Source organism: Oncorhynchus mykiss, chromosome 19, assembly GCF_013265735.2.
Source record: "Oncorhynchus mykiss isolate Arlee chromosome 19, USDA_OmykA_1.1, whole genome shotgun sequence".
NCBI classification, from domain to species: Eukaryota; Metazoa; Chordata; class Actinopteri; order Salmoniformes; family Salmonidae; genus Oncorhynchus; species Oncorhynchus mykiss.
Window position 1 is genome coordinate 38,358,200 of NC_048583.1, and position 6,587 is coordinate 38,364,786.

Consider the following 6,587-nt stretch of genomic DNA (forward strand, 5'->3'; position numbering starts at 1 on the left):
TGTACCCCCGCACACTGACTCTGTACTGGTACCCCCTGTATATAGCCTCATTATTGTTGTGTTATTGTGTTACTTAAGCAAAAGTGAAATCATTTCTATTTGGTAAATATTTTCTTAACTCTTGAACTGCAAACAGTCTCACAGCTTTCCATATCTGAGGACAAAAAACATCAAAGGAACAGGCTTCATTACATGAGACTAGACTAGACTGGGCGAGCGTTCGCGTCCGTATGTTGATTTTGTCCATTCACACCAGACGCGATCAGGACACATCAGGACGCATGTTGAAATATCGAAACAAACTCTGAAGCAACTACAGTGGGGCAGTGGGGCAAAAAAGTATTTACTCAGCCACCAATTGTGCAAGTTCTCCCACTTAAAAAGATGAGAGGCCTGTAATTTTCATCATAGGTACACTTCAACTATGACAGACAAAATGAGGGGGAAAAAAATCCAGAAAATCACATTGTAGGATTTTTTATGAATTTATTTGCAAATTATGGTGGAAATTAGGTATTTGGTCACCTACAAACAAGCAAGATTTCTGGCTCTCACAGACCTGTAACTTCTTCTTTAAGAGGCTCCTCTGTCCTCTACTCGTTACCTGTATTAATGGCACCTGTTTGAACTTGTTATCAGTATAAAAGACACCTGTCCACAACCTCAAACAGTCACACTCCAAACTCCACTATGGCCAAGACCAAAGAGCTGTCAAAGGACACCAGAAACAACATTGTAGATCTGCACCAGGCTGGGAAGACTGAATCTGCAATAGGTAAGCAGCTTGGTTTGAAGAAATCAACTGTGGGAGCAATTATTAGGAAATGGAAGACATACAAGACCACTGATAATCTCCCTCAATCTGGGGCTCCACGCAAGATCTCAACCCGTGGGGTCAAAATGATCACAAGAACGGTGAGCAAAACAAAGCCTACCATCAGTAACACACTACGCCGCCAGGGACTCAAATCCTGCAGTGCCAGACATGTCCCCCTGCTTAAGCCAGTACATGTCCAGGCCCGTCTGAAGTTTGCTAGAGAGCATTTGGATGATCCAGAAGAAGATTGGGAGAATGTCATGTGGTCAGATGAAACCAAAATATAACTTTTTGGTAAAAACTCAACTCGTCGTGTTTGGAGGACAAAGAATGCTGAGTTGCATCCAAAGAACACCATACCTACTGTGAAGCATGGGGGTGGAAACATCATGCTTTGGGGCTGTTTTTCTGCAAAGGGACCAGGACGACTGATCCGTGTAAAGGAAAGGATGAATGGGGCCGTGTATCGTGAAATTTTGAGTGAAAACCTCCCATCAGCAAGGGCATTGAAGATGAAAAGTGGCTGGGTCGTTCAGCATGACAATGATCCCAAACACACCGCCCGGGCAATGAAGGAGTGGCTTCGTAAGAAGCATTTCAAGGTCCTGTAGTGGCCTAGCCAGTCTCCAGATCTCAACCCCATAGAAAATCTTTGGAGGGAGTTAAAAGTCTGTGTTGCCCAGCAACAGCCCCAAAACATCACTGCTCTAGAGGAGCTCTGCATGGAGGAATAGGCCCAAAATACCAGCAACAGTGTGTGAAAACCTTGTGAAGACTTACAGAAAACATTTGACCTCTGTCATTGCTAACAAAGGGTATATAAAAGTATTGAGAAACTTTTGTTATTGACCAAATACTTATTTTCCAGCATAATTTGCAAATAAACTCTTTTCTGGATTTTTTTTCTCTCATTTTGTCTGTCATAGTTGAAGTGTACCTATGATGAAAATTACAGGCCTCTCATCTAAGTGGGAGAACTGTCACAATTGGTGGCTGACTAAATACTTTTTTGCCCCACTGTATATGGTGGTGAGAGGAAGCCCAGTGGGCGGCAGTGGGAGAAGATGGAGCATGATGGATTTTGGCTGGCATTATGCTAATTTTCTCATTGATGAAACATTTGATCTTAATACCGTTTTCCTTTCCCAACACAATAATCTGTTACAGAGTGGACCATATTTGACCCTTTGCCAAAATAAAATTATTTAAGTTGTTTAGGAGTGCAAGGGTTAATTGATTTAATGCACACACTCACTTCAGAGTAGGCGTTCCCTAACGGATGCATCAATAGGCTCTCGCTAGCTCGTGCACGTCTCTGCACCCCTCCTTGCTTGTTCTGTCTACTATGACCCATTTGTTCACATTGGAAATTACAGGCTGTGGTCTAATCTTGGGTTAGTTATACTGTCAATCTGACAATGTCAAAAGGTTTTCTTACTCATTTTATGCCTCCTTTTGCAATGTAATTTTATTTCCAAGCCACTATAATTCACTTTTTGATATTCTACTCAATGCATTGAGGACATGCTTCTCAGGTAGCTTGTTCTTGAGAATAGCTATCATATTGATCCCCCTCGAGTAGTTCATTTCAGTGCATCATTCATATAGCTTGCTAGCTAAATATGTCTGTTCTAGAAATTATATCATGCTAGCTAATTATTTCAATGCTCCTTCCAAATGTGAAATTAAAAGACAAAAAGGACACCTACCTTAGATGTTCCTCTATGTCATCATGATTGTGAAAGTAAGACTTCCGCCCAAATGCGCACTTCATGGGGGTCTAGAATATGACGTAAACACCAGACTGCAGTCTGGGTAACCGCATCAGTTTGTATCCATGAAGCTTCCCATGTCGGTCAAGGAGGTCAGATTATTTTTTCCCGTCTGCTGTAGAGCCTCGAACTCAGAATTCTCCGTAAACTAATTACAACACCATCTATATTGCTCAACGACACGAATATCTCCCAATGCCTCAAACGGAGGAGAAAATAAAAGTTGATCAACTCAAGCAAACCAGCCATAATGTCAACCTGTGCATGAGAGGATGCCTGGCTTGCCAAGTACCCTATGCTACCGTTTCAGCATTAAAGGCTATTTCTCATGACATGCAACCAGATTATTTCGTTATGACATCTTTCTCGAAATAGTGTTGTTTCTCATAATGAGAATTATTTCGTAATAATTATATAAAAAAATATTGGTTTCTGAGTGGCAGCAATACAAAAGTGCATATCAGATCGAAAGCCTAATGCTTCTTAGGTAGGCCTAGTTCTTAAAGTTTTAGTAGAGAAAATTATCTCGCCGCAGAAGCAAGTTACAGGGATGGTTAAAAACAGCATGATTGCCATAGCAACATCAGGGGAACTTGGCAGAGGGGAGTGGTGCTTCGAATAAGCAGTTCTGAAACATCTTTAATTGAGCCTCTCATTATCCTTAATTGCCAGCCTCACCACGTTACAGAAACCGATGAACTGTATAGGAAGCTCTGTGGACAGGTCGTCTGGATACTGGGCAGCCAATAAAGTGGCAGATGCAAACAGATGATCATGTTTAGTGGACAACAGTTGAGGGCTCAAACAAAACAAGCAGCTTCATATTTCGTTCATACTGGTGAACCGGCGCTTGAGTTGTGTGGTTGTAATATCAACCGTCTCTGGTATATCTTAGCATGCATAACTTGTGTGCAGCGCAATGGACATGCACCGAGTATGCAAAACCTTATGAGCACCTATTCTTTCCGTGACAGACTGACCAGGTGAAAGCTTTGATCCCTTATTGATGTCACTTGTTAAATCAGTGTAGATGAAGGGGAGGAGACAGGTTAAAGAGAGATTGTTAAGCCTTGAGACAGTTGAGGCATGGATTGTGTATATGTGACATTGAGGGTGAATGGGCAAGACAAAAGATTTAAGTGCCTTTTGAACGGGGTATGGTAGGAGCCAGACACTGCTGGTTTTTCATGCTCAACAGTTTCATGTGTATCAAGAATGGTCCACCACCTAAAGGACATCCAGCCAACTTGACACAACTGTGGGAAGCATTGGAGTCAACATGGGCCAGCAACCCTGTGGAACACTTGACACCTTGTAGAGTCATGCACAATATAATGCATAGTGTCTCAGGAAAGAGTTATCAATACTTGTTATAGAAAACAGTTGGGACCGCAACCTAGGCCTACTGGCCGAGGTGAAAACATTTGCACAGAAAAATTTAAGGCAATGCAGTCGCATACTGTAGCTACTATTGCCCTCCACGTAGAAAACAAAGAGGAGCACAGACACAGAGAAATGTATTTCTAAGAGAAAGAAGCAACAAAAATAAACTTCAAGAGAATTGTTAGGCTATTTGATGTGTAATTTTTTATATAGCAGCTTAATACTTTATATAGCTATATAGATAGTAGGCTACACTGCATAATGAAACAATCCCTAGCAAGTTAGTGCTTTGAGGGTGGACTGACTATTAATTGGCATTAGACTGGTTTTACGCACCACAACTTTCTATGGGCGAGAGTGCGAGGACATCTCATGTCATGCAGGTTCAGATATGCTATACAGTACAATTGGTACAGTAGCTGATTAGTATGCTGTTGCATCAAATGTATTTTACAATCTGTTTTGTTTGAATTTCCAACTTTATGGGCCTCCCGAGAGGCACAGTGGTCTAAGGCACTGCGTCGCAGTGCTTGAGGCGTCACTATAGATCCGGGTTCGATCCCGGGCTGTGTTGCAGCCGGCCGCGACCGGGAGACCCATGAGGCGACGCGCAATTTTCCCAGCGTCATCCTGGTTAGGGGAGGGTTTGGCCGGTCGGGATGTCCTTGTCCCATCGCGCTCTAGCATCCGGGCGCATGCACGCTAATACGTTCACCAGTTGTGCTGTTTTTCCTCTGACACATTGGTGCGGCTGGCTTCTGGGTTAAGCGAGCAGTGTGGCTTGGCAGGGTTGTATTTTGGAGGCATGGCTCTTGACCTTCGCCTCTCCCTAGTCCGTACAGGAGTTGAAGCGATGGGACAAAACTGTAACTACCAATTGGATATCACGAAAATTGGGGAGGAAAAGGTGTAAAAAGTGCAAAAAATGAAACAAAAATCCAACTTTAATTACTAAACAAGTAATTACATTATTGCCGCCAGCCAGCATTCTAAATGTCAGCATTACGACACCGTGAATAGCTTCTTGAAATGTTAGGCTTAACATAAGAAAATGACGACCAAATAGGCCTACCAATAAACAATTATCCATCAGCTAAAGAAAAGATATAGGCTACATGCCCTGGCACCACAGAAAGCCTATCATCAGTTCGATAAGCAGCCACATAGAAGTAACAATTTCAGCACCATGGACAGTGATCGGAAGTCTATACTGTGTGAGTGGCTGACGTATTCGATTACTACTATTTTCTGAGGGGGTCTATTAAAAACTGTTAAACACCATTTCATTCACAGAGTGGGCCACAAACTAAATGTAAACAATGGAGAAAATGCATCCCATGACATTTTCACCAGCACAAAGTTAATTATAGTGTTCTTATGAAATGACATTCCATGATACTATATAGCCTACCTAAACATTTGTGATCGAATGCACCATTCTATGACAATGAAAACATACATGACATTGATTTATAAACCCCTTTAATACACACTGCAATCAACAACCCCCTTTTCAGCTCCACTTGCAAATTGAACATAAAAAGTAACATTACTATATGGTTTGTGACCCTACTGTGGTTTTAAAACAGAATTGTACAGAGGGTGGAGGTAATGAAATGGTTCTATGGGGTCCACGTTAGATTCCCTTGGCCCTTTAAGTCAGCCAAACTTAAATATCTTATTATACTTGTTAGGTCAGGGATATGTGCTGTTTTTTAACTTATTTATTTCACGCTTAAAATGCCCGAAATCCAACCATCATAACCCTTTGATCTAAGGAATATGTCAGCATCTAACAAGACAAATCCAGTTTTGTAAGGTCATTCATGCATGTGGACAGCAACCTGTCTGAGGACTAGAGGCTTTAAGGGTTCTATTCAATCCGCATCACTAAAATCTGTGATTTGAATTTTAAAGGCAATGTTCCTGTTTTAGCGGCGACTGCATTCACAGTAAACACTGGCTTTAATTTTCTATAGCGGAATCTATAACGCTTCAGATCAAATAGAGCCCTAAGTCATTATGTAGACAAAGGCAACTACTATTCTACAATTTTAAGTGATTTGAACTGCCCTTTTAAGCTAAAGAGGATATACAAGAGGAGGTTTGGGAGATTCTCAATTGGATAAAAGTCCATCCTCTCCTAGACTCCTCCATCCTCCGTTACCCGGAAACTATATGTAGAAGTGTAAATTCATTAATAGGCAATTACCTCCTCTGGCGGAGGATGCACAAGTGTATCCTATGCGGAAGAGTTTTGAAATCTACCTCACCCCCTTTGAAACAGCGGTTGTTATATCGGATTAGAAAAGCATGTGCATGTTAACAAATATAGGGTACTTATCATTTTTAATCTATAAAATGTCTGGCACAACTATTTATTTTGACCACTACTCATATTTTGGGATTCCTTCTCTGTAAAAAAGTAATTTGCCTGATGGATGCGCTAGCGGACAAGGAGTAATTTAACACAAGTGCTTTTGTTTCTACGTTTCCTCTCCTCCCCTCGATTACCTTTGACCTTCTTCAAAAGGAGGCGAGATGAAGAGGCAAGCAATACCAATTAATCTCCCCATAAGAACCTATCGCTCCTGGGTTGCTCGAGGCAAAATGGG